General features: G+C 38.8%; 1 long non-coding RNA gene across 1 annotated transcript; it reads right to left on the reverse strand.

Moving 5' to 3' along the window:
* Window positions 1-14,991: 14,991 nt before the first annotated feature.
* On the reverse strand, window positions 14,992-23,027 carry LOC118164699. Its single transcript, XR_004749616.1, has 2 exons — window positions 22,772-23,027; window positions 14,992-15,513 (listed from the first exon to the last, which is right to left on the reverse strand). It is a non-coding gene; the product is annotated as an uncharacterized LOC118164699 (long non-coding RNA).
* Between the last annotated feature and the right edge of the window lie 1,491 nt (window positions 23,028-24,518).

Genomic DNA, 24,518 nt, shown 5'->3' on the forward strand with positions numbered 1-24,518 from the left:
CAAAGCAAGGGATGGATGTGAGCACCTAGTTAGAGGCAGCAGTGAAAGTAGAACAGTTGCTTCTGTAACAGCTTGAAGTCAGCTCAGCCTTGGAGGGCCATCAAGAAACATCCTTCAGATGTAGTAGATGTAGTGGACCACATCCTTTGCCGATAGATCAAAGTTATATCAGTGTAGCGGTCTGGACTTAAACCAGCTAACAATTTGACCCATTATAGCCAGTCTCCCCATGAAGATGAATATACTAGGAAGTTCTCCAATGAGAACGAAATATATCCTCACCACAAATCACTTCTGTTTTCAGAAAGGACTAATTAAGAAGATGAATTCTTAATCACATCTGACTGCAAAACACATTGTACTTATCTGTTCATCAGCCCATAATCATGATTCAACAGTAATTCTGACTCTACCCCTGAAATGGCAATTCCATCTATCATTATTACTGCTTTTTAGCAGTAATAATAGCAAACAGAATCTACCTATATACAATATAGGAGGACTGTTTTTCTTTTGATATTTAAAATTTCTCTTGTAAATTAAGTAAACATTGGCTGAACCTCAGAGTTGGTATATTGTTTAGGAATGCAGCCTTGCACAGAGCCAAAGGCTTTTCAGAGTCTTAAGAGAAACCTCAGGCACTAGAGTCATCCCCAGTAAGTATATGAAAATTATGTGTACATGTGTCAAAATGCCAACTTCAACTGCGTGACTATGTCAACATGATTTGAGCCGGTAGGCAGGCAAAGGCTGTATGAAACAATACAAAACACTTTTTAAAAGGCTGTTTTCTCAGATGTATTAACTTGAAGGAAGGAAGGAAGGAAAACCAAATAAAAACAAAAGGAAAGCTAGAGCAGAAATTAAGAATGAAGTTCTGCTGCTCTATAAGACAAGGTTAGCAGTTTCAAGTACACAAAAATATAAATAAATAAATCTGGAATGCCATACACTCTGTTCATTCACAGCTAAAAACCATAACTGTCCATCCTTCTCCAGAAAAGAGTTTAAGATAAACTTTACCTTGCCATGATGTGCCATGGCATCCACCTAAATGAGTTAGGCAGTCATAGATACCTTTCATGAGCACTCTTATGATGAGATATCCTAGGTCAGAGGAGCCTAAATGAGGCTGATGTTAGGCTTTGAGAATCTGAAGAGTGCTATGCTTTCAGTCTTGATATCTTTTTTTCCATTTCCTGACAAAAAAAAAAAAAAAAAAAAAAAAAAAAAACAGCATTGGAAATATAAACACTTTTCTCCCTCATATTTCTAATACAAATGAGCAATCGTGTTGACTCAAAAGCTGAAATTCTTGACCTAGCTGGAGACTGAGCTTCTTGAATTAGAGTAACATGAACAAAGTATATTTGATGAAGATTTCTGGCTGGTAAGGGAAGGATAGAAAATGTTTATTGGCCTCTCATTTGTACAGTGAAATAACTTAATAAAGGAAAAGAACTCTTTGTCTGTATAAGTGAAAGGTAAGATACAAGATAATGATGTGTCTAACCTCAAAAAAAAAAAAAAAAAAAAAAAAAAGGGCAAAACAAAATCCATCTGCACAGATGCAGCAATGAGTAATGAAATGGCTCAGTAGTCATTACAAAAAGATGCAAGGATTTGTGGTTAGGAAATCAGATGGGAAAATAAGATAGATATGAGCAATTCTTCCCTGAGTAGTGAGCTGCCATAGCAGGTAAAATGAATGATGCAAGATGTTTAACAGAAGTTGCAGATGTTTAGCCACCTAAAAAAAAATAAAATTGTTACATATTGTTGAAACTCAGTAGGGTTGCACCAATGACATTCAGACTTGTAAACTTATTTTAGTAAAACATTCAGAGAGCTTACTAGCACAACAGGAAAAATATTTTCTCCTCCTTTTTCTCAAATTAATGAGAAGTCACTTGGAATAGGACAGAATGGAGACCACCACCTCTCCACAGGTGATGAGAGTAATTCATTAGGTTCTTCTGTTCAGGCTTGCACGCTCCTATCATTGCAAATTCCTTGAAATATGAAATGCAATTCACAATATATGCTACAAAGATATCAGAGTTCATTATGAGCAGAACTATGTGTCAAGTCACATGAAAACTAGTACTTTCACCTGCATAATATGCAGTCATCATGAGTTTCAGACTTCCTGTTTCTCACTGAAATTAGGTAACAGTGGAAGAAGAAAAAGTGATATCAGAAAATATAAGGTGCTTAATGCTTATAATGACAAGAGCTGGACAAAGGATTTTGTCAAATCCAATCTACCAAAGGATTTTTAGAGGAAAAATTTCCGCACTGGGCAAAGGACTAGCAAAGGACTTCAAGATTTGCACTGTTCGATTCTCCCCAAGAAAAAGCACTGAAGTCCCAGAAACACTCAGACAATTCCAAAAAGAGCACCTGACAGTCAGTATAGCATGGAATTACACAAAGTTGAGGTAAGTTCTTTTTGTTGTAGTTTTTCTGCTAATTCTTCTGTCTTTGTGACTTTGACCTAATAGTCAGTATCTGTAAATATTAAAGGAAGTAAATCAAGTTTTGAACTTGTGCCTCCTCTATACAAAGTCATAAACATTCACCTATTTTAGCTCACACTCAACACAGATAAAAGAAATCTGAAATACCTTATGAAACACATGTACAGATGACATAAGCACCATTATAGTCAGAAACGTAGCCAAATTCTAAAGTCTTCATTCAGGATAATTACAACTATATGTGTGTGTGTGTATATATATATATACATACATATATATATATATATATATACATACACACACATATAAACAAATTCACATCCTGCTTTGGTAAAGGTAAAATGTTGCATTTGATTTTGCCTTTTTAATATATTTAATTTCCTTATATATTTATATATATACACACATACACCTTTAAAAAAAAAAAAAAACTTTCAGAGGGAATTGTTCATTGTTTTTTATTTGCAATGAGTCCAATATATAAATGTAATTTGCCTCAATAACCCCAAAATAAAAATGCATTGAGATAATGGGACATATTCTTCAACCTTCATTCAAAGCACTGCATTTATTTTTCTTTACGAAGATTCATTTAAATAAGTTATTAAAATCCTTAATTTTTCAGCACCCCCTGCCCAGTCAAATATCCACCACCCCATCTCAGAAAAGTAACATTAGCTTTACTTCAGAGCATTTATATACATCAAAGGAGCAGAAAGTCCGTGTAGTGCTAAGAGCAACCTCCTGCCTGTCAGGACATCGTTAGCACTGGCTGGCACAGAGGCAGCTTGTAGCCCTTTTTCATCTAACAGCTATTCGATGCAGCACATTTGTTATTCTTTGCTGCCAAGGAGACAATCTGTTTTTCATTTCCTCTGAAGAAGAGCACAATACTGTGAGTAAAACATCAGATATAATTAGACAAAATGGTTGAGTGCCTCACTGAACAGAGAAATGGATCTGTCCCAGATATGAAGAATAGCCACACACCTGAGAAAGAGGGAAAGGAAGAGAAAAGCACTACCCAACCCACTGGAGTGTGCAGAGGCTGTCATGAGTTATCCTTTCGTCTTGCAGGTGGGATATTTCCTAGGGCTTTTCCAAACTAATTATGTCCTCTCATAACATCTGGAAAAGAAAACATATATATGCAGATCCAATGAAATGAAGAAAATTGTAGCTTGAGATAGAAAACCTGATTCCCGCACATTTATAGATCTGTACACAACCTGGACACAATTTCCCAGCACTTTATGTCAATTATGTGTGCACTCATATCTGAAAAATGTCCCTTAACTCATACAGTGAGAAGTTTGTCAAAAGCTTTTTGCTGATAACAGCAAATATCAATTGATTTGTTACAGTTCTATAGAAGGGAAGATTTTGGAGCAAGGAAAGCTGAATTCTCATGTTCCTCTGAGCCACTACTGTGAGCAGTACCACCTCACCCATGAGGTTGTTTAGGGCTGCAGGACCCTTCTGGAAACGCGAGGATCCTCCAAAAGAAAGCAAAAGGGTCAGCTATCAACTATCTAAAGCTTCTGCTTCATCTCAGGTGGGTGCAGTTCCTGTACCACAACTCACTTCTCAGTCTTCTCCATCAAAACTCAGTAGCTTACTAAATACAGTATTGCTATGTCCAGTAACAGACCACAGGCTTAATACTATCTCTGCAAGGCCTCAGACCTTGTCTGAACTTGTTTTACCCTGCCTAGAGCTTGCTTTGAGCTTTATCATCCTGTAAAAAAAATATTTTTTTAATAACCAGATGACTATTGCCTAATCACCACCTTATTTTGCTTAACATTATTTGTGTTGTACAGCCATCATTTTTATTGTGACTATCACAGCAAACAGCTCTCTTGTAGAATGAAATACTTACAAGTGCAACACAACAATATAGTGTGGGTGAATACAGGCAAGATATGGAAGAAGGGAGCTGGAAAGTGAGGAAATAGGCTGTAGTGTAGAGCAGTACAGGCACTGGATGGCCAGAAAGGGACATAAGACAGCACTGGAGGCCCTGTGGAAGGCAACCTTTCACCTAATTAAGAAATGTAGACCTGAGCAATGGGCAGAATGGGCTCTAGGGGGGAACAAAGTGAACAAACAACAAATATCCACCAGATGTAAGTTGCTCCAAACAAAAATAAATTGGGTTCAGTGTGGAGCTGCAAACTAATGAAAGAACCAAATGTTAAAACATTTTAGGGAAAAAAAAATAAATAAAAATAATCCTAAATGTATGCTAGGGTAAGAGGAAAAAGTCTTCAACACTGCCATCAATGTTCTCCCAGTGGAGGACCTGGGACATTCATGTCACACCATAACTCTTCTTCCTACCTATCACACACAGATGATCTTTGTACATGCGCTGGACCCCTACAAATGTAAATGTGGGGGTCCATCTGTATTAGTGATTGATTTGGGGCAGTAAATTCAGCACTGCCAGCAAGAGGAAGATCCTCAGCATTTCTTACCAGCACAAGGGCATGCCTGCATTGCATTTTGTGGGCTGAAGCCAAGTGGCTCTGCTTGTACACCAAGTCTGCCCGACATGACCATCTCCAAACATAAAATCATACAGTCATGAGTAGCCCAGCAGTGAGCCCAAGCCCAAGCCCTGTTGACAGACAGGTTTAGACTACCTCAGTTTCAACACTTCCCTAAGGTAGCCACAGTGCTCTGATTACAGCTGGCTGGTTCAGAGCATGGGCTTCTGTCCACCCACAAATCATCTCAGACATTAACTCACAACACTCATGAAAACTTTTTTGCATTCCCCACTCCATCCTTTTTGTTTATTCCTCTCTCCCTCCACCCCCGTCCCCCTCCCCACCCCCCCTTTCTTTTTTGTCATCTCTTCAGGTGTGGCTCCCTTCTAGGAGGTCACCTGAATGGCTTATTAGCAATTAACACTACCTATTCCTTCAGTAGCAGCTAAGGCAACTGCAACACTATTAAATAAAAAAAAATGTTATGAAGGGATGGCAGAGTTCTTTGCAAAGAGAGAAGAGGATGACCATGGTTGGTCATGTGGCCATTCCAAACACTGCAGATTACTGCCAGAAGCACACATCCCCTCAATACAGCTAAGCACAACATAGTCCTCAAGTTGCTTTCCCTCTCATCACCAATGTTCCCATGAGGAACAATGCTTGTCAGCTACAAGAGGCAAATGGATCTGTTGTTCACTTCAAGAGCACATTCGAGGTGTTGCCTGGATGAACACTACTCCGTGAAAGCTTTCAGATAACTGAAGATGGAGGCATGGCTCAGCAATGCCAAGTGGCTCAGTCTAACAACTGTCATAGCTGACAGTGTCAGGAGGAAGCTTACAATGGTTCAGCAGTTTGGCTTTAGCCTTAACTTTTTGGGTGGAGACTAAAGAACTGGCAGCTGATGATAGAAATGGAATGAAATCAGAATATCTATTCTTTGTTTATTCATCATTTTAAAATATTTACTGTGGTCCAAGTAGCCCTCCACACACCCCACATCAGAGCACTGGAGCTTTTAAATGTGTACAAATTGATGACTGGCAGCATCTTGAGTCCATCTCTGGATTAACTAAAACCCTTCTCCTTAGACCATTAATGGATACTGACAAAATGAGACTAGAATCTCAGCTAGCCTCAGCTTTGTATTTCTGCCTAAACCCAAATTAACATTGGGTGTTACATTACTAAAATGATCCCTAATGAACCCAGGAAATGGCACCCTGGATGAAGTCATTCAAGGCCTGATTCCAGGCAGCAGGCCTCCACCCTAAATATAAATAAATATATATAAATAAATTTAGGGCCAGCCGTCCTTATTAGGGCAGTCTATGTTACAGTACCTAAACGGATTTCAAGTATCCCTCTGACTTCAGCTTAACATCTCTCTAATTATTTTCTTTCAAAAAGAGCTGTACACACAGCATCCATATTAAAATCATAAATGTCCACAACACTCCTAGAGATCACATCTGCAGTTTTCTTTGTTTTCTGCAAGGAGATGGCTGCCAGCAAGGAAGATTATACGTTGCCTTAAATTTTACCAGATTATGTCTGGATCAAACATTTTTTCAGCCTCTTGTATGCATGAAGAGGACAGCTGGAACATTTCAGATACAGATGTAAACCTTCCCAGAATTAATTATTCACGTCACAGTTTGCATCTTCGATTTGAGTTACCCAACTTGTATTAAAGCCCTACACACTGTGCACTAACTTTGTTGTGTCAATACCTTTTGAGGACTGCTGGCTGCAACCAGTGCTTCAGACATACATTTCCAGGCATGGTTTGGTTTGTGTGGTAAAAGACTGTAAGCCTTTTACCAGTGTAGCAGTTATTTAAAAAATGAGCAGCACAGAGGAGACTAAGAACAGCTCTTCTAAATACCTTTCTTTACTCTCCATCTTTCCTCATACAACCTCTCCCTTTTTGATGTGAAATTCCTAACCTGAGAGTAAGTGAGGAGACAATAGCTCTGCGCACACTGCTGTGTGTGTGCTTTTTCTGCTGGAACTGTAAGACGGTTTACCAAAACATTTTTGAAAGATGACAATTTCTCAAACCTGAAGGAACAGCTAGTTCAACTCCCTCCCATGTCATCCACACACTTGTTACAGAAAAGCTGTGAGGTATTTATGATGATCTATTTCAGACTTCAACTTCAAATGTTCTGGTCTCGTGGTCTGACAACTGATTGATATGTCCTTCTGTGGACTGACCTTTTCCTCTTGGATTCCCAGTATAAGACAGCCCAGTATCCACTTTCTTGACCAAATGTCATGGGAAAGAGGGTGTGCAAAGACAGCTCAAAGGCTGATGTATGAATTAAAAAGAAAGAAGGAGGCTGTTTTCAAAATCATTCAGCATGACTGTGCACATTAAATATATATGAGTCTTTTTATCTTGTAAGGCCTCTTCCCTCTCTGTGCTGGCCTCGTACCTTGAGATGAATTTTGCTTTGAATAAGTTTCCCTGGACATGTCTGATTGCTAGGAACACTTTCAAACTTATTATCCACTGGGATCAATTTCCAAACAAAATCCATCACACTCAGGGTATAGATTTCCAACTTTACAAGCCATTAGTTAAGCTGGAAGAACAAATTGCAAAAACTACTGTAGGTTTCCGTAAGCTCTCAAGTTATACGATCTTGTCAGTGTATCAGAGGCCAGAAAGACCATTACTGCTGAAATAGCTAATGAGAGGCTGAAAGGAAGGACGAGCCAGCCACTTAGGATGTGGAGAAGTCACTCAAACTCCCTGTGAAACTTCTAGGATTCCCTCTGATTTGATGAGGTGCTTTTCATCCACTACTTACTGCAAAGATACAGTTTCTCAGTATAACATCACAGTTTATAGAACTGCATTACCTGATTCGTATCCATAACACACTTCACCCATAACTACATATAAATCAAACCCTGTCTGAGCTTCCAGAAAGGTCATTTGGGTGTGCATGTGTTTGAAGCTAAAAAGCTACAAGAAAGAAAAGTTGCTTAAATACCCAAATTAAATATCCTGATTTAGAAGGGGGGGGGGGGGGGGGGGCAGGTTGTTCTGGGGCACACAGGACTAACAGGTGTAACATGGCAAAAACTGATCTTGAAAAATATTCAGTCCAACATCTGTATGAAAGGGATCACTACAGTTACCCAGACTATCCAGAACTAATCTTTTCAGACTGAATAAGGACTTCTGATGCATTTGTTTTTATAGCCAGTCATTAAACACTTCCCATGAACAGCAATTTTTGTTAGAATTCCTTATTTTCTAGGATCTCCAAAACACCATGCAAGGAATAGAATACTAGGAATTTAAACAGGGACACACCTTTAAAATCTATGTTTACATGATTCTGTCATTGAATTGTGTGTATCGATTTCCATTTGACTTACCCTGTATTTGTTACATTCATATTAGATGGAAACAGCTCATTAGTTCTACAGCTGAAGACTTCTCACAACAAGGGAGGGCAAGGTAAGCTCTGGGAAAGCAATGGGATACCCATTGCCCTGCACAAGAGCTCAGGAATCTGTCAGTGCACATTTTGTTAAAAGCTGATAGAGGGAGATCTCTTACATTACATCTTGCCCTCTTACCTTAAACAAATATTCCCCTAAACCCAGCAAGATGCTCATCATACCATTGCTGATGAAACCGATGTACCTGTGGTGCTCACACTGCTTACAAGTTCAAGCATCTAAGGAAGCACAGAACAGAGACCGGAATCCAAAAACATGTAATGGATGTTTGCTATGATAGTCTAAATCTGACATCAGAGGTCAACTCTCTACTGATCTCTGGTGCATCTACTATCTGCTGGCCATGGGAAACTGAAAACCAATTTTGACCATAAAGACTTTTGTGATACTAAGAAGATATCACAAAAAGAGAAACACCCTGTCTGTCAGTATTATAGCCTATATTGGGCTCAGCTGTAGGATGGACAGGCTTTTATTAAAGATGAGTGAATTCTGGGAGCTGCTAAAAGAACTCATTCACCCAAAGCTCTGATCTTGTTACTGCTTTCAAGCAACAGCTGGAAGGTTTTCAGATGCCAAGGAAGAATTTTGTAAGTTGGGACAAGAGAATCTTAAATCCTTTTTTTTTTTTTTTTTAATCCTGAGAGCAAGGAAAATTCAGCAGTTTTAGATTATTTGAAGTTTATATTTGGACTGATCATCTGGCACTGAACGTGACCACCTATGGAAATGCTTAACTCTTACCTCACATGATTTTTTTTCTTCTGAAAAGCTTTTTGAGATTAGAGGTGAAGTACTTACATGAGTTTAGTTTCAGATTTCTAAAAAAAAATAATTTCACTAAAAAAACAGTAACCACTGTAATAAAACCAAAATGGCAGTGATGGAGTTCCTTAAGTCTAGCATTTATTAATATTTTATGATTCCACACAATGAGAGACATCCCAAGTTTATTTCAGTATTTATCAACATCACTTTAAACCATGACACTGCTTCATTTGACTGGACTAGGTATCCAGTGAATTGTGTTTCCTGTAGGACCAGGAAAGGGGTTCACAGACAAACTCAAGGACTTGATAAAAAGGGATAAAAACGGGTAAAACGGTACCTCAACAGAGGAAGAAAACTGGTACATTGTGGTAAAATTCTCAAGTATACCTAATGAAGAGGGGTACGTTCCTCTAACATCAAAGGTGACAGACGGATGTCCAGTTCAAACGTCTGAAAAGTGTAACAGCTGAAAATTAAAATAAGCTGTCAGTTTTCTAAAAAAAGATATTTTAATTCAAAATAAAATGGACTAACAATTTGCAGATGTTTGGAAAGAAAATGTTTGGGTTACTTGCTTTCAAAGCTAGGCCCTTCCTACCTTTGGTATTCCACTTGCATTTTAACGGTTGTGGTGGCTTTCTGCCATTGCCTGCCCCCTCCATAGCACAAACCTCACAAATCGGCAGGTCCCACATTCACTTTTGACTTGAAATCACATCACTTCTGTCATCCTCAGTGTTCAGCAGTGGAGGTAGGGAGAGAAATCCAGGAGCTCATTATTTCTTGACAAAATTAATTTATAAAGCTAGAAAATCAAATGTGTATTTACATACATATATGTCATGCAAAAAAAAAAAAAAAAAGTTATACTGGAAAATACTGTGTTGGTGGAATGGTGGAAATCTTTAGTAGTAAATTAAATCCCTAGAGAAAGGAATATAAGACAGCTTTCATGCTAGCTGTTTCTAAACTTATATGTATGAAGCCAACCTGTATTGCTAAGCCAGAAATGGACTATAAACAATGATTTGAATCTTTTAAGTTCCTACATTGTGGCCAATCCTTCCTGCTCCTAGGGAAAGAGCAATGCTGGTGACCAGGCAGGTCAGATCCATGGAACATGCTTGTCCTCACCCAGCACAGGATCATCCTCAGCTCTCCATAATTTCCAATACACACAATTAAACAGGCAGATAGAGGACATTAATCTGTGCAAGAGAGTTGTACCTGCAGATGCATCCATCCACCCCCCTTTATAAGCTTGTCAGCCCTGAGCTCCAGCTCAGACTCCCACCCACAGCACTGTGCCTCTGCTCTCAGCCAAACCTTAGGCAAGGGTTGACATGGCTCCTACCTGTTGTGCCTACTGTTATTTCTTTTAATACTGTCCAGTCTATACAGGTCCTGCTACCCAGCTAGGGACTTTCTTCACTTTTTTCCTCCATGACTGGAATACATAGGATTTTTCCATGTGGAACTTTTTTTTTAAACCTAAAGTTTTACCAATTTGGCTGCCTGACACACACAACTTCCTCAATGAAAGTGGAAAAAATCAAACTTCACTATCTTTTCAACAGGTTGTTCTCCTTTCTGAAGTTTTCTCTTAGCAAAAGTACTTATAGAAAAGGGAATTTTTTTTTTTTTCCTGACAAATCTTACTCCCCACCCTCCCCCAATGTGAGGAATGGGGGAGAATTCCCAAAAACTGATTATTGGCATGTTATAAAACATTTTAAGTGTGAATGAGAATATAAAAGCTGAGATAATTAAATTTTTCCCCAAATATTTTCCCCTCTCCAGCTCCAAAAAAAGCATGCATTATCATATTTACTCTAGTGTTGTTCTGATGAAAGATTTTCTTCCCCTGTTTCTGACAGCCTGGGAGAAGGTCAAGAATGATGGTGACGAACACCAAAGACATGACTACAGCTACTTGTATCAAAGCATTGGTAGAAGATTTGCTCAGACAGCTAAGGGTTGCCCCCATTGAACCTATCAGTATGGGTCTTCCTTCAGAAATAAACTTTGGATCCCAGATCATTCTGAAACACATTCAAAATCACCCTGTACACATTTACAACATACACTGCAAAACTGCACAGACTTTTCCAACTCAATCTCTTAACCATTTGTGCCACCTAGTAAAAGAAAAAAAAAAAAGTTTTTGAGAGAAAGAAGATGGATTTTAGCCTCTCAAGAAACTCTTGCAAACCAGCTCTCAGGAATGCTTTGGTAGCCCAGAGCTTTTGTCCAACGCTGATGGACTGCCAGTTTCAAATCTTAGAATCACATGCAAATGAATGTGACCTGTTAATCCAGAGCCACCAAATCCTTTTCTGTGTCACAGGGTGAATGAAATAGCTGGGCCCCACCCTCATCCCCTCACAGCCCCATTAGCAGTAAGTGTGTGAATTGTTCATTACGCTATTGCAAAGTCATTCTAATTTTAGGGATATAGGACTTAACACCTAAACTTAGACACTCCAGTATCTGCTATTCTGCATGAATATTATTCAAATGAACATCTACTTGACTGTGAAAAACACAATGGTATTATCCTGGGGAACGGCTTCCTAAATAGCCTGTTGTTATTTTGGGACCATAATACATTATGAAGACATAGCATTATTCATGGTATTAGCTGTGGTGAGGCCCCAGCCAAAGAAAAAAAGGGGGGGAGGGGGGGGGGGGAATTAAGAAGCTTGAACATAAGCTAATCAAATAAGAAAAAACAGAAATCCTCATTTTACAGGTTAGATTGATAAAGTTAAAGTCAGGCAGGGTATATAGCGATGACAGTGAACGTGTCTGAGGCTCAGGGTATGTATACATGGATGTCTACAGGGTTTAAGGACCTGCATTGGTTTAGCTCTGGCATAGCTGTGATCTGTAAGGAGTCCCATGTCATAGAAGAAGGATTTTTGAATAGGATAGACTTCTCATGAATCTCTACCCCCCTTAGCCACTCCTTTCCAAATCTTTACCTACTGAAGGACCAATTTTAATACTGGCAGCTGTGTAAGCCTCAGACATGATTCAGGCTGCCGTTGGGATGAGCACACCATGCTGGCTCTGCAGGGCTAGGCTGTGCATCCCCCAGCCGCCAACACCAGTCCTCAGGGATGCTGTTCTGCTCTGGAGGTGGAAAAGGGCTCTCACACCATAGGTTGCAGTCGACAGTGGGCTCAAACAGCCACTCAGATCATTTTAATCTTACATCTAGGTTGCTCATCTGGCAAACCACCGATAAAAGAGAGTTCAAGGGATACCTTTTCCTTGGTCTCACATCCCTGGACTGCTTCCAGCACTGCTCAGACCAGGAACTGAGGAGGTCCACAAGGGTTTGAAGTCTTCCAACCTTTCAAAAACATTAGCTGATACGGGTTCAATTCGTATGATTTAAGCTTCAGCTCTGAAGTTTTTTTTTAGATTCCAGACCAAAATCCCTACCCGTTTGAGTATTTTTTCATTTATTACATATAAATTGGCCCGTAGCAATAATCAGATGCTGTGTAATTAGCTTACCTATATTTCAAACATAGCTACTTGCGCTCTAACTTTCCCTGCAGGGTAGCAACCTCAGTTCCAGGACAAACGACAGGTACTTGCACTATTAAATAGTGCCATCTAGTGCATACTGGGTGTCAGATTAAGCAACTACTTTCCCAAGGAAAAACATCCTGAAGGTAACTGGTAGACTCAACACAAAGCTTCAGATTTCAATTGGTTGTAATATTTTAGGTTTCTACTAATGAAAATTAATTTAATCTGTCCAATATTCATGTCCTTTCGTTAAGTTCTTACATACAACAAATTCCCAACCACACTGATGTTAGGCATTACTTTTATTGCAGTAATATTGTCACAGCCTGCATCCTGAATTCTAAGTGTAAAACAAAGACAACTCACTAGGGAGTCTCAAGTAAAACATGAAGATTGCTGACCAACAGTATCCAATAAGACATTTACAGGAGCTAAACATCTAAATTTACAAACCCTTTCTTTACTCATAAAAGCAACATTTGCCATAGAGAAAGCCTAAAGATACCACTTACAGCACAGAAGACAAAATAAAAGCTTTGAGGGTAGCACCTGGTGATCCTGAGCAGACCTGTGAGAAAACTCACACCTCGGGAAAATCCAGAGGGGTGCTCATCCAGATTCACCACACTTTACACTGGATAATAGTAGAATTCCAGATCATAGTATAACGTATTACAGCGCACGTCAATTGTGGAAAAGGGATGTTATTGCCCCCATGGCCTCAACACAGATCTGTCATCTCTCCCTAGTATCAAGAAATTTTCCACACCTTCCTGCTCCTGGATGCTCTACCAGAGTTTTTGCAATGTTACCTGCAAGTATAATTTAAAAGGCAACAGATGCCACATAAGGAGGTACAACCTGACCACAGAGGAGAAAATAGAGCTTGTCCTTGCATCTCTGTTAAGAGCTGTATACTTTTTGGTCCCAAATACACATCAATATCTTGAGCCACATTCACATGAGCTGTGATTTCAGCAGTTTCTGTGTGGTGTATCATTCCTGTAGGAGCTGTTAACATGCAAACAAACATACAGGCTGTAGAACTGATAATTCAATAGACAACTGTCTTCAGAATCTGCAGTGATCCAGCTTATCCGCATGAGCAGGAAGGACACTGGTACTACAGGAGGGCCTGACACTACAAAAAGTAGAGACTTGTGATTATTTGCTTTGATTAAGGGGGTTTAGGGACCGTTTCAGCTAGAGGAGAGATGTCAGTTCAGGTGTCTTGGATTAAGTCCAGGTACATAACGCAATCTTCCTGTCCACATTTTCCTTTTGCTTTCAATTGGATAAACTATCTCCCATGCTACAGTCTAAACTATTATGTTTTGCTGCACTGCATGCTAAAAAGCTGCCATATTCCACCCCAAACTTGGCTGTATTTAAAGGATGGATTAACTGTTCTTTATGTATGCAGCTTGGAAGTGGAATGCACAGTTCATTGTGTTTTAAAATCATTGTTATTTAAAATAGCCATTTACCTCTGGTATCTTCATCTTACACTCAGTGCTTGAAAGGTGTATACAAAAAAAAAAAAAAAAAAAAAAAAAAAACAGACCGCTGCAGAGTGGGTTAACATCCACAATGAGCCAAAATCAGTGTTTAGTTAGCCTGATTGCTGCAATGTTTTTCTGGAGGGGGCTGGGAGAGAAAATGGCCTCTTCAGGATTAAGGAAAAAATAATCCACTTACATCATAGAAAGCTGGAATCACATCAAAGGCTGTGAAAGCTCAGAAATTGGCAGCTTGAAATCCACTAAGAATTGAAATGAATTTATACCTTTTTTTAATAGAGCTGGAACAATGATTCAAACAACTTAATCCCTGAGCAATTTCACAACCTTTTGTTACTTTTCAGAAATCCCTCTCTTGTCCTTACCTCTCAAATCATCTATTTAAATCTTTTGCCTATTTAGGACTAAATTCTGCTCTAAGCATTTGATCTTGTTGAGTTCAACAACACTGTAGAAGTGTTTAGGAGAGCTGTAGAACCTGACCTCTGGTCTTTATGCAGAAAGGGACACCAAAAAGGGTCAGCATAGTTTGAGGACTGCACACAAGCCAGTTCCATGAATAGCTATGATTTACTGTGTCCCTTAAGAGAAAGCCAGTCAGCCCTCAATTTTAGAGTAGGAGTACTAGCAAGCTGCTTCCTGGGAGAGCTGAAAAGCTGCAGCACATCCACATGACTTTTGGGATGAACTTGTAACAACAGGCTCATTTACCCTTCTGAATGGAGTGATTATAAATGAGTGACCTCTTCAGCTCCAAATTGTCAGTGAAGCATCATGCAGTTGTAGGGTGACTGATTAAATTTAGCATCTCAGACCAAGTGTGAAGTCTCATTGGTGTTTGAATAACCACAGCCCTGAAACAGTCAGGCAAGTTCCTGCTGGCACCAGCACTTTCTACAGCAAACCCTACTGTTCCCATAAACAGGATGAATTCACACACACACAAGCACACACATGCCTTTATTGTTTTTCTGCAACACTCATCCTGTTTGATCTCTGCACATTCTAGGTATAAAGTTACTTCTGTTTTCCTCTGATGATAGACACCTTTAGTATCCAGCAGTCCCTCATTGCCCTTCTGAAAGGGCTTGAGACCTCTGTACTGCCAAAGTAACACTATTGCACAAGATCCCATGCTTCTGCAGAGCTGCCAAGGGTTCTGGGAAGACTGACATGCACTCAAGGAATGTCATTTCTGTAGGAATATAGCTTTGGGACCTAGGAAAAAAGAATGGAGAATGTCACAGGCAGATCTTCTAGTGACAACTGAGATGGGGATTGCCCAAGTTTTATGGGCTGGACTATTCCCAATAGCCAAAATCTTCACTACAACACACTGAGCTCCATGATAATACACTGATGGAGGTCAGTCCCCCTAAAAACTTCATTTATTGCTGAGCACCTTGAGAGGTGGTGAAATCAATTAACACTCAAGAAACTTGCCAAGGATTAACAGTCCTCTGTTACATTTCTTCCTGTCTGGAATATATGTTTTAAATATTTAATGGTACATGGGCTAGAACACAGTTCTCCCATATGCTCATGCTGAGGAAGCATTGAACCTCAAGTTATTTGGTTATTCTTACCCAGGAAGCATTTAAGATGATAGATTAATTGGTAATATTCTGATTTTCCTACACATTCTGTAGGGTAGTGTAACATGTTAGTAAATAATGGCTTAGCCTCTTTCGATTTCAGACTCAAGGTCTTAGTCTGGCTGACAGTCACATTCAGATGATTGCAACTACCCAGTAGCAATGTCAATAGAAGGTTCCTTACTGGAACCATAATTACAGCAGTTAATTATTTGCACAGTGTCATAGGTGTGCATAGCAATACATTGTTTAGACAGGTCCCTACCCCAAGGACCTTGCAATCTAATCTGGATGGACACAGTATAGATAATTAAAGAATGACCCATGGAAGTAGGAGCAGAAGAGAACAGAATCTGATCCCATCCACTATGACTGTGGGACATGTTTACCCCTTTGACCACTTATTGTTATGGCCAGATTTGAAAATGCATGGCCCACACAGCAATCGTCGCAGTTGAACGCAGTCCCACATCTTTATTTCTCAGGCTCTGGTGCCCTCCTGTGGCCATTCGTCTTTACACATTTGGAAGTGTTAACAGTCCGCACTTCCATTTATGAGCGTTATTTTATATTTATGTTTGTCGTATCTTGAAGTCCCAGTTATTACTCTACTGCCAGCTGAGTTACACCCTATCTTTTGTGCAACTCAAATAATAAAGTTTTCCCTCCGGAAAATATAAGTTGCTCCTGTTTCCTTCAGAGGCACAAGGAGATCATGAAGAAAAGAGCTGAAGTAGTTCAGCACGTTGATACTATGTGGTCAATAACATTGATAGAGGGACAGACCAACACCTACACCAGAACCATAAACATCTGGAGATGCCATCCACATGGCATTGCAGGCTTGCATTAGCCATTTAAAATAAGCAACATTCCCAGACCATAGGAAGAGGGATAACTATTATAAAATAGATAATAAATATTTGACACACTTTGCTATTATATATGTTACTTACATCAAAGCATGAGGAAATTAGAAATTGTTCTGAGAAAAGCTTGAAAATACATTACATTTGCTCTGAACAAATCAGCATAGCAGGCTTCTCATTTCTTGAATAACTCTTTTCATTTCTGTTCATCACTTTGATTTTAAACTTCCTCCTCTCAAGACAGTAGAATTATTCTACATCTATGCACACGCATGCTTACTGCAGCCTTAATTTGTCCAAATCAGAACAGAAGAATCCTCTGCAAGCAATTTCTCCAATCCCTAGATAATCTTTCCATAGCGATAACATTCATATTATGAATTTTTTTAACCCCTTTTATTCTTTACTCTCATAGAATGCCACAACTAGTGTTCACATTCTATTCCTAATTGTTCAAGACAAAACTGGTCATTCCTTACCTGTAATGAGGATATTAAGAATTAAGATTACTGTGCAACAGCAGACTAGCCCATGCATTGCATCTCAATTGATAATAGCACAATATCAAGATTGCTCTGGATCATCTGACTAAAACACACCCAAATAATCTTTCTGTCAAGGTTGTTACAGGCTGTGTTAGATGGGGAACATTAAACACCGCAGAATAACTCTCTCTGCTCAGCTGTGGCATGGATGAGCCTACATAACTGAAGGGCCAGAAGGCAGGTAGCCACGTATGCCTTCCTGTGCAAATGTCACAAAGGTTGAATCTTTAACTTGCTGCAAGTCACAAATGTACACAATAGTCCCATAAAACGAAAAAAAAAAAAAAACACCACACAGGAAGAATTAAGTTTCTTAAACTATACTTCATCAAATCGTACTTCTGTGAAGCACATTAGCACTTCAGTCAACAATTTACTGTCCCCTCACCCCCCCACCCTCCATTAAGAAACTTTGTCATATGTGTCTTGGAGTCTGAATGCCTCATGCGGTGAAGTATACAGAATAATGTCATGTTGGTAGTTCACATCTTTAGCATTTATCTACCCTTTAGCATTTACTACCCTATTCACATCTTTTTCCATCAGTAGTGAACTGGACATCTGTGTTGCCTTGCCACATAACAAAAGACCAGAGGGATTGTACCTGACAAACCAATATGATTATTTAAGTGGTAAATCATCCTTCTTCTTTACATATTTTAACATTTAAGGAGTGCAGTTTAACAGAAAACAGCAGAATCCCCAACTTATTCACACACAAAACATACAACCTAACATATCCCAGCCCTTCTATGCTTACAGCCAGTTAGAACTCCTTGTAAGATGGATTATTTTGAAAACAGGTTGATTCTACTTTGGAATAGCAATTCAGACTTTCAAAAGTTTTCTGAAGAATGTCCAGTATTTTTTGTTTAGAGAAAAAGTGAATTAATCTAATAAATAAAGCAATTGGCTTTTATTCTTCTCTCTCATCCCAGTTCCTCAGAGGACTCCAGAAATGAGAGCTGCTTGAGATGGGCCGCCATAACCAAAGCACTAGCCAGAAGTCAAGGTCTCCGTATGTTCTCAAGGGAAATTCTGTCCACTTCACTGGTGAGTAAAACCAGAAATACTGAGAGCCTCTACTCAAGGAAGGGTTCCAAGATAAACTGGCAGAAGTCTGAGACACCCTAAAATCTTCTCTCAAAGGTTCCTGATAAACCCACACTGGCAAACACTGTGAAGCCCTTTAACAACAGTGAAGATGTTGAAGCATCACCCCAGCAGTCATCTGCTTCAGCCAATATAATCCTTATTACTACTTGACTACGTAAACTGAGCAGTTTGCAAAAAATAAAAAAGTCTGGTGAGGTCTTCAAAAAAATTTTTTTACCATACCTAAAACTCATGACTCCATTTACTGACAAAAACCACAGACAGAAAGAGATACTTAGAACAGAAAGAGATACTTAGATGCATAGCTTTCAAAGCACTTTCCTCCATCAAAAAAGATTTTCATTTTCTCAGATGCTTCTAGTTAAGAAACTAAGCTAATTAGTCAACACCAAAGTAGATAAATAGCAGACGGTTCATTAAAATCCATCAGGAGAGAAATCGGTTTTAAAATTGCCATGTTGAATCTTTGAGGAAATTGTATTCACCCCTGTCCTTCAAACCTCCACCACCATAGAGACATACTAGGACTTCATATAATATACCAGTGTAATCTGCTCAAACTAACCAAGAACCTACCATCTTACGCAACCGATGTAGCACAAGAGTTTCCATAAGCTGAAAAGAAAGACATACTAAAGCTGTTTCCAAAAAGCTTAGTTGGTGACTTCAAGTCATCTCAAGCAAATGTTATGCAAGAAAAAGGTTCTATAACAAAAACTTGTAATTTAGTACAAGTCTACTCATATCACTTGTATACAACTAAATATGTAAAAATTGCAAGTTCTATTCTGTAAATACTATTCACTATTTCTAACATTCATTGTTGCATTTAGACTACCCCCCAAACAAGAAAAGAATCCAGAACAGCACATATGCACTTTCACACCCTAAGCATCAAAATGCCCATAACCTTAGAGTTATGTGTACTGCTGAAACATTTCCTTAATGAGCTGGGAGCGCTCTCCACTTACCTCTGTCAAAGTGTAAGTGCAGAATAACAGCTTCCACAGGCAATAGGCAGAGAGTTACTATGTCATTGTTTGGATAGACTTCCAAACTTGAAAGGATAAATGTTCTCATACAAAGACTTAAAATAAAACCTGGCACCAGGAAGAAATTACCATCTTTTCTCATTCTTCAATTACACAATCACCTTCTGATTGCCACCTGCTAGCTATACAGAAATTCATGAATGCCTTCCTCAACAAAAAGGTTCACCTTTAATCAATAGTGTGATAAAACAGTCAGTGAAAGTCATGTTATGCCCAATAATAATAATTTAAAAAATAAATTTAAAAAAAAAAAAAAAAAAAAAAAAACATTGGAAGGAGACTGTTAGTCTTAATAATGCCATATAGTACCCTGGGATGGAGAATAGCTGAAGCTCATGCGATTAACTGCGAAGTTCCAGAACACCCTCATACCCCAGTGATTCTGTAACCTGCCCCAGCACTCTGCACTGCTGCACCCTCCCGTAACTACTTCCAGCCTTCATATCTAAATTACTCACAGCTTCCACAAGTGCAATTTGATCTATGCTAATTTGCCAATTAGTTCTGTATTCTGCTTTCCAACATTCTCACCCCAGAAGACATGAAAAGCAGCCGTCCAGTTCTACACCAGGATGGCAGAACAGCTGAATGCTTAGTGAATTAAATAGTTCAACTCACTGCTGATTAAATCCAAGCAAGGTTTCCAAAGTGAACTACATATGCTATTTCCCACCAAATAATCCCAAGTGCAAGGCAGTGAGCTTTGGTTTAGAATTAGTGGAAAAGAAATAAAACATTTGCATGTTAGGGGAAATAGAAATTTTCAACAGGCTCTAAAATTGTTTTGTTTAAAATCCTATTAGTCATGCTTTACTCAGCTAAAGTTTTAGTAGCCCAGATCAAGTCTGTTCCTTGGATTTCTTTCAGATACCTACACAGTTACTCTTTGGAGCTGCCCTGTCCTGAGCCTACCATTTTTTAATCTGTTTCTTCCAATAGCCCAGTAATTCAAGTGCTGTGAATCCTTCAAACACTGGATTGTCACATATACTTACAAACACGCTGCAGGTTTTCATCCTTAACCTTGTAAATGAATGCTCCTCTTCAATAAGAATATTTGCCAAAACTTTTTAAAAGAAAATGTGAAACTGAACTGATTTTTATACTTCAAGCCAAAGTTTTACCAGCTTTTCAAAACCCCCACATCAGGTTCACTTTATGATAACCTCGGGAGCATTTGATGTTTACATTGTTGACATGCTTTTAGAAGGCAGGGCACAGCTCTGTGATTGCCAGTTCCAAGGTTGCACTACACTCCTAGCCTACTGCAAGGGTACAACCTATAATTTTAAAAAAATAAACTTTCAACAGCAGTAAATTTCTGTAGGTGATGCATTTTGGGGTGATTTACAGATGCTTGGGGTTACTGGAGATGACTGCTTGCCTAAGAGTGTATTTGAGGCATGTAACAGCACTCCCCCAAGAACGACGTTCTGTCAGGTCTGATTGCATAGGAGCTCTACATAATTACATAAATTGCTTTCACTTCTTGTACACTACCCAAGCATTAATAGAAGAGATCAGGCATTATTTGCCAGCATACCCTCTTCTTTACTGCAAATGTGTCATTAGAATAATTAATGTTAATATTGATTATTTAGCATTGCATAGCTCAGTGGGGCAACTACTATTACTACAGAAGTTGGCAAAAATTATTTGCATAAGTCTTATTTTGCAAGTCTGAAAATAAGGAGGTGATACATTGTAAAATTCACTGATTTTTCCTTTACCTGGAACAATCCAAGACAGTGCATTGAGCTTTATTTGCCCTGAACTTGAGTCCCAAATGCAGAGCATGTTTCTGAAATTCATGCTCACTTTAATGGAAATAGAGCTACCCACTGACAGCTTCAGTTCTACAGTATCTGATCCAGATCTTTCTGGTGAAAATGGAAGTGTTACTAAATTTACATATTAATATAAACACACATAGCTAAACACAGACAAAATAATAAACTCTCCACACACAGCATGGTAGCCTCTACAAAGCTAACAACCTGCTCCACCTGTTCAGGCAGCCATGTTCAACTGCCTGAAAAGATGTCCCTGAACAATACCAGAAAGAAGCCAGTTGCAATCCTGCCTAACTTGCATCACTTTGCTCTCCATGTTGTGGAGCATCCTTTTACAGGATTTCCACAAGCAGCTGAATTCAGCACAGTCTCTGGAAATATGGTTCTCTTGTACAGTCACAGTCATGAAGCACTCTTTTTCTGCAGAGCAAGAGAGAAGAAATCCCTTTATTTTTATTTTTTAAATACCATCCTCGCTATGAAGAGAGTGGGGAACTCCACCAGCACCACTCACTGGAACAGCTCTCGTGCCTTTTACAGGTGGGTTAAGTCAAAGCATGATGGAAATTTTGAACAGTTCTCAAAAAAAAAAAAAAAAAAAAAAAAAAAAAAAAGTAGTTTTCCAGACACATTGATCTACAGCAAGACTTGTGAATTCAAATATTTATTCTGTGAGGAATACCTGGAATGATCTAATTCCATACATTTCAGTAGTTTCAAACTTTAGTCAAGTAAACCATGTACACAACAAATGCCTTCAGTTCAGCTGTGATTTAAATCACAACTAAGATGTTACAAGGTAATAACATAGCATGTAATATCAAGGCAAATTACAGTCATCAAAGCTTCAGACAGCTCTATTCCCAAATATTTAAGACACAATGCCTTGCAGTGGAATTCTCTAATGTCTGACAATGGTAGAACAAGTTTCAGTTTGAATTAAAATCATGTTTTCCTCCCCCCTCTTTGAAATTGAGTTAAAATTCCAGGGAACATAGAAGTCTATAGTGATACCAATTCATCACAGCCTCACGCCAGTGCCAAACCACTGCCTTTATTTCCCATCCCTTTTTTCACCCCCTCTTCATGCCCCCAACACATGCTTATCTGTCTATAACTTATGTTTTGGGAATATAAATGAGAACATCTCTATGCTGTCCCCTGGATGAGACCAAACTGGCAAAGTATAGACCCTCCAAAGACAGAATACAAGGACATATCTGGATCATAAAAATATTTGTAAGTTATGCAGAGAAGCTGCAACATAGGTCCAAGAACAGATCTCCTCTAGTGACACTACAGGAAGCAACATGGACAAGCACAATTCATGAGTAGCACAGCTTATCAAGATGGTCCTTCCGCATAGGAACACAAAGTATGAAGTTACCACTGTCTGTCTGACCAGTGCATGAATGTCTCCTTTTAGGGCCCTGTCTTTTCTTGTCACATGTAAAGAAGAGTCTGAAAACAGATACATTTGAAAACAAAAATGCTTGAAACTCTTACCTTGAGAGGAATTGTTGGTGATGCGGTCACAAGACATAGAAAAGAACAGCTCCAAGAGATCCTTCCTTGGCCACACAACCAGATGCGCTGAAGCACAGGTTTAGATTTTGTCACAAACAGGGTGGCTTTTTGTGGTTCATTGGGTATAACAGGCTCCACTTTTTCCTGACTGCAGCCCACCAAGTGGGAGAACATGGTGACTGCCAGCCCCCCTCTGCCTTCACAGGAGGCACAGAGCAGCTGTGGGATGGCAGACCTGAAAAAGGAAGCACTGGAGTTAGGTACAGGAGAGATTGGAAAGAGAAACAAACACAAACTCATAAGAATGCAGATTTCAGGAGTATAACTCCTTTCACCAGCAAGCTGTGCAAGGGGCTAGTGGCAGGAGCTATGTTATGGTAATGGTATAATATCACCTGGAGATTCACCCAAAAGTTGTCAGGTTTATATTTACACAAGGAAGCACTACTTGTAATATAGGATTACATTACCGATCCTGCAGGAAACTGCACAGGATACACTGCCAGGTCAACAGAAGAGGAGCTCACTGTTGAGTGTGCTACACGCACTTCTGACAAAGACTTATCACAGTGACAGCAACAAGAAAATTTTCATTCTAAATAACTTCTCCAGGACAGCTAAAAATAACTAACATCTCAGATGCGGTCTAAGTATTTCATACATTTTTATGCATACGCAAAGCACATAGAAGGCTTTAGTATACACTATTTTGTTACAGAGAGGCAGTAGTCTTGGCCTTCTATGCTTTGCTCTTGTAACGAGATGTGCTGACAATGACTAATGATGGTAATGAAAAGCACATGATGTCGCTGGCCCAGAAGCAGGTGCTGCCTGTAATGTTTGCTAAAGCACAAAGCCTGACTTTGTTTCTTGGTTGTAAATTGTTTGCATTTGTTTAATAGAAATGACTGAAAAATTAAAAAGTCATTTCAATAAAATATTTAAGTTCTCTTTGAGGAAGAAATCATAGCAGTTTGTGTGGTGTTTTTTCACCTGAAAATTCATGAAGTACTTAATTAATATTTTATTTTCCAAATAATACTTAACACAATCTCATAATTTCAATTAAAAAAATAAAATAAAATAAAATAAAATAAGTAAAATAAAAGTGCTTTAAAGGGTTTTGCAAAAGTCATTGAATTAACATTTTGGTGCTGTTTTTCATTTATTATAACAATCAAATTAATTTTTTTTTAATAATAAATTTTAAGAACATTTAACCTTTCTTTTTCTTTTTTCTTTTTCTTTTTATTTTTATTTTTCTTTTTTTTTTGTTGTTTTTTTTTTGTTGTTGTTTTTTTTGTTGTTCTTTTCCCCCAGTCTTGGGCATTTCTTTCATTCATCCCTTTATCAGGGTTTCTGCTTTGTAAAGGAGCAGCACCGGTTCATTTTGAAAGTTTCCACTAGAGGGCTCGGTTCCATAGGACTTCAACAGCTCAGCAGTCAAATGTCTCTGTAAGCATCCATCCCTGCCAATCACATCATGCCACTACGAACAACCAAACACCTTTGTGCTGGTGAAGGTGTATCCACGATTCAGCAACAGCAACAGCTCAGCTGCCCAGTGCATATTTATTGCCTGATTTATGAGAGTGATTGTTAGACTCAGTTTTTCAAGCTACTTCACATCTGCAATTAAATTTGACCTTAGAATAGAAGGTTGATTCAACCCATCAATGAAGCACAGTTAAATGGGAGGAAGAAGGGGAAAAAGGTGACATGCAAG

This window comes from Oxyura jamaicensis, chromosome 3 (genome assembly GCF_011077185.1).
Source record: "Oxyura jamaicensis isolate SHBP4307 breed ruddy duck chromosome 3, BPBGC_Ojam_1.0, whole genome shotgun sequence".
Classification (NCBI taxonomy): Eukaryota; Metazoa; Chordata; class Aves; order Anseriformes; family Anatidae; genus Oxyura; species Oxyura jamaicensis.